Source organism: Lipotes vexillifer, unplaced genomic scaffold (assembly GCF_000442215.2).
Source record: "Lipotes vexillifer unplaced genomic scaffold, Lipotes_vexillifer_v1.1 scaffold1162, whole genome shotgun sequence".
In the NCBI taxonomy this organism is placed as follows: Eukaryota; Metazoa; Chordata; class Mammalia; order Artiodactyla; family Lipotidae; genus Lipotes; species Lipotes vexillifer.
In genome coordinates, this window is record NW_006779033.1 from 2294941 (window position 1) to 2300286 (window position 5346).

Below are 5346 nucleotides of genomic sequence, written 5' to 3' on the forward strand. Positions count from 1 at the left end.
AGGCCCCAAAAAAAAAAAAAAAAAAAAAAAAAAAAAAAAAAAAAAGAACAAAAACAAAGACCAACAAAAATCAAAAACAAAAACAAAAACAAAATCAAAAACCAACAAAAATCAGTCAAACAAAAAGACGTGCCCAGTGGTTACAGCCCTTCCTGCTCAGCCAGAGCTCAGCCCTCAGGAGCCTCCGAGGGGCTCGTTTTTGGCAAATCACGTTGAAATAATTTAAAAATAGAGAACAAAAAATCTGTCTTTGATGGGGAATGGCCAGGTCAATGGTCATTTAACAATGGACTATTTAACATGTCCTCTGCTTCAGCGGAGCTTCGAGCAAAGGGGAATCTGATGTTTACATCCTAATCATCTGAGTGAAAAAGAACAGCTTCTAACTTTTCCGGTGATAGTTTAATTAGTGATAGCATTACCAGTGATAGCATTACCAGTGATAGCATTACTAGCGATATTATTAAACGATAACAATGCATGTCAACGGCTTCAGATGAGTACTGTTGAGCATCCGTCATAAGGAGATACTAAGTGATTACAATTTGTAAAGGAAGAAACCCATGAGGTAAGTACAGGGACACGTGGTGATTAGAGGTGGGTGTGGGGCTACGAGAGGGACCAGCCACACGCTGCTCAGTCAAGTGACAAGGATCTCTGTATCGCCTCGGAACACACGATGGGTCACGTTTCCAGTCAACACGATAAAGCCGTGAACCAGTATAAATTAAGAGTTTATATGATCTGATGCACAAAGATAGGATGACCCGTCGGGTCCTTTCCAGCTGTGAGGACCTTCAGGACATTTTTAATTGCCTTCTTCTTACTGGAAGATGCGGCCCATATAGCAGAAAGAACACGAGATACGGCATCACACGTACTGGATTCCGAGCCTGGGTCTCCGCTCGTTGGTCACGTGAAACTGAAATTGCCCCCCCCGAGCCTCATTTCCTCACCTTGCAAATGGGCGGGTGTTCTGTACCTTGGGGACGGCAGTGAGCCTTAGCTGAGCTCACACACAAGGAACACTTCTTTGGTTCAGCTGATGCCTGTGACGCGGAATGTATTTCCCAACGACTCTTTTAAAGACACGATGGACATGTTCATACTCACCACCCCCCATCTCCTGGGACAGAGGCAGAACAGCTCTCACCCACCTCCCCCCTCTGACAGGGGGACACCCACGTCAGAACGACAGAAGGCAGGAGCATCTCTGTCAAGGAGTAGCCCTGCCGTCTGGGGGAGACACGTGGCCGCAGCTCTGGCGCTCCATCCGGCTTGCCGGGTGGTTGGGTGGGGTCCAGGGTGACCCCGAGGAAGCCAGGTTAAAGGATGCAAGCAAGGAAACCGTCTGAGGGATGTCAGAGGCTGCACAGGCGTGGAGACAAGCTTCACAGCCAAGTCACTCACCAAGCGAACAAACTACTCAATTCACAAGAAAATCAAGCCCCCGAATGGGGGGTCAATGTCCAGAGTTACTGCACTACACTGTGCAAATCCAGTTTTCAGCAGAATATCCTGAGCCATGCAGAGAAACAGGAAAGTGTGGCCAATACACAGGGAAAAACAATCCATAGAGACGATCTTGGGGGCCCAGACGTCGGGTCAGGAAGGCGCACACTTCAAAGCAGGTTTTACCGTGTGTCCAAAGAACTAAGGCAACCATGCCTAAAGAATTACAAGAGGGTACGATGAAATGACTCGTAAATGCAGAACATCACTAAAGAGATAGAAACCATAAAACAAGACCCAAAGGGGTGTTCTGGCGTCGAAAAGCGCAAAAACAAAAGTGAAAAGTTCACTAATGGGTCAACAGCAGGTCTGAGTTGGCAGCCGAAAGAATCAGCAAACTCTGAAGGCGGATGGAAATTACGCGACCAGAAGAGCAGAAAGAGAAGGAATAGGGAGAAGCGGAGGGCACCTCCGAGCGGGTCTGGACACGCGAGCAGAGTGCGTGTAACGCGGCCCAGAGGCTGTCTCTGGGGAGGACCTTTCTCTGCAGAGCTGTTAAAACAGCATCATTTTAGCCACTCTGGCCATGTTATCTGTGACGGTTGTTTCAAGGTCTTTTGACTGAGAGCTGTGATAAGTGACACATCTTAGGACGCTGTGGTAACTGAGCACGTGAGTGCACACGTGCACTAGAAACGAGTTTCATGAGGTAATACTTATCCTTATCGCACACAATTGACTCTACTTTAAGGACTTATTCTATTTCTTTCATTTCTTTAATATGGATGGTCATGGGCCCCGGACCAATCCCATGACCCTCGATGGGTAGCCTGCTGGGTGAGAAAACCCCTGCCCCTCCCCCAGGACACAGAGTGCCCCGGGGCACCAGTGGGTCCTCAGCGCCAGCGCCTCCGCCTCCTCTGACCTCCTGCCTGAGATGCACGGTCCTCGCAATGTTCATCCATCCCGCCAGGGAGTGAAGGAATCAGTGATTTGTTGAGCACCAGCTGTATACCAGGCGTGGGCTAGGCTCTGGGGAGACACCACTGAGTAACCTGAACAAAGTGCTGCCCTGAGGGTCCTTGTGTTCTGGGCACGGGAAGCAGGTACTAAACGAGAGAGACAAGTGAAATGCACAGCCTGGTGGAGCGCAGTAAGTGCTATGAAGTAAAATAAAGGCAGGGGATGGGGCTCTGAGCAAAGGTCTGAGAGAGGCAAGGGCCAGGCCCTGGAAACACATGGGAAGGGCAAGTGCAAAGGCCCTGTGGTGGTCGTGCCCTGAAGGCTTGAGGAGCAGCAAGAAGGACGGAATGGCTGGGGTGGGTTGAGCAAGAGGGACAGTAGTTAGAGAGCAGGTTGGATTGCACAGAGTTGTACACATATGTGTGCGTTGTACAGGGCTTTACACATATGTGTGCATTGTACAGGGTTTTACACATATGTGTGCATTGCACAGGGTTGTACACATATGTGTGCATTGCACAGGGTTTTACATATATATGTGCATTGTACAGGGTTGTACACATATGTGTGCGTTGCACAGGGCCTTGTAAGGGCTTGGCTCTCACTCTGAGTGACGTGAGAAGCCCTTGGAAGTGTCCAGCAGTGGGTGGCCTGGGCTGGCACACGTGTAGCAGGATGGCTCTGGCTGCTCTGGGGAGATTAGACTGAAGGGGGTGAGGAAGGATCGGGAGACCGATGGGGAAGCTTTACCGGTGGTTCAGAAGACGGTGGCCAGACCTCGGGGGCAGCAGTGGAACCCGGAGCTGGGGCTGTGCTGGGGTCTGATTTGAAGGTGGAACCGGCAGGGTTGCTGATGGAGTGGGTATGGGAGCGAGAAACTGGAGACGGGATGGGACTGACCTCACACTCAGGCACCCAGCTGTGTCCCATCCATCAGATTCCCCTGCTGTGGGTGGAGGGACACAGGGACACCGAAACAGCCTCTGAAGACCAGGAGTCCAGATCGATTCAGAAAAATTAAAAACAAAGAAAAGGAAAAGCTCTGACTGGGGTTGGAGTAGGGTTTGGGGCGGGGCCCCTGTCCCAGGGCCTCCTCTGTCCCTAAATCTCACTGGACTGACCACTGATGGGGTCGGTGTGTGACCCTGGACAGCTGAGCAGCCCACGTATGTCCAGGGTGACTATCGTGTCCATTTTTCCTCTTTATTCAGTCTGAGCAAAAGCTAACTGCTCAGGGGCAGTGGGGTGTGTCCCCTCCGTCCGTTTGGGGACGCTGTCCCCACTTTTAGTGGGTCTGTCTCTCCCTCAGCAGGTGGTGGCCTGTCCACCAATGTATGCCAACATCGCCCCCTGCTATCCACTGCTGCCTGGACCTGCGCCCCAGGTCTCATCATAGGGGCCCAAGGAACGTCCCTTCTTCCCGTGCAGCAGCGCCGGACGTCTGGGGGATGAGATGAAGTTAGTGCCCCGTTTTCTGACCGTCCATTCCATTGGTGTTTTTTTTTATATTTTATTTTATTTTTTTCGGTACGCGGGCCTCTCACTGTTGTGGCCTCTCCCGTTGCGGAGCACGGGCTCCGGACGCGCGGGCTCCGCGGCCACGGCTCACGGGCCCAGCCGCTCCGCGGCACGTGGGATCCTCCCGGACCGGGGCACGAACCCGCGTCCCCTGCATCGGCAGGCGGGCTCTCAACCGCTGCGCCACCAGGGAAGCCCATTGGTGTTATTTTTGACCCACAGCATGCGCTCGTCCTCTGAAGGCACTGTCCTTCTACAGCTGGCAGAACTGAGTGAATCCTTCCAGGGATGCAAATCTGGGTGCGACTCGTTTAAGAGCTTCTCCACAACACGCTTCAACACCATCACCTTTCAGTGGGTGACACCACCTTCCTTCGTGCTTTTCCCCAGCGACCCCAGGCACCTTGCCTGCACGTGGAGGAGGGCGTGGCGACAGGGGCTCTGGCTCAGAGCGACTCTCTCTTTTAAGGCTCAGTGACACACCCAGCAGGGACACTTCTGCGGAGTAGAAAGCTGAGCATTCAGCGGTGGAGGAAACCCTGCGTCAGAAGTCTGGGAGGCCGTCCTTGTGTCTGGCGCGGCCACGCTACCGTGTCAAGGCCGCATCTGTCAGCAGGACGGGGGGGGACGGCGTGGGCTCCCAGCATCGTCCTGGCTCTGCGCTCCTGTGGTCCCATACAGGGGTCTCCTGTCTGCTTCACTGTGTTTTGGTTGGAGCAGCTCTTTATTGGTGGATACTTTGAGCAAATCGTCCTTCAGCAGATGGCTTGGCGTGCATTCAGTGAGGTCATTCTTGCTGAATCGGGGGCATATTCCGAACAGCCCTTCCGGTGGACTTCCTCCCTCTGTATCTCAGCGCGATGCTGACGTGCATATTATGCGTCCACGACCTGCATTTACACAAAGAGGGACGAGGCGAAAGGTCTTTCCCGCCGGGGCCCCAGACGCAGGCCTCACACGCGCCTCTGCAGCCCGCATCCGTGCCCCGAGCTGGGAAAGAGACAGAAGGACCCGCCAGAAAAGATGTCCAGAGCCAAGGAGCCAGGCTTTCCTTTTTAAAGCCGACTTTGCTGACTTTGGCAAACTCTTCCACTAGTAACACTTAGTGCATTTACAAGTAATAGAATGAATTGGGACAGGAGGGCAAGTGTTTCCTGATGATACAGTCAGATTTCATTGTTGAAGACATCACCACAGTAAGAGGCCGTCCAATGTTTTGCACACCGTGCTCTGTTTCAACATGTCTTTGCCGAGTGAATCAGGAGCACCTGGGGGGTGGGTCTGTGCTTTATAAATGCTTCGTTAGTTGACATGGTTTGCGGACTAAACTGGACCGTTTGAAAATGGTTAGAAAGAAAGTGGTGAAGGGCTGAGAATACTTTGACGTAGATATTAAAAATCAAGTATAAAAAT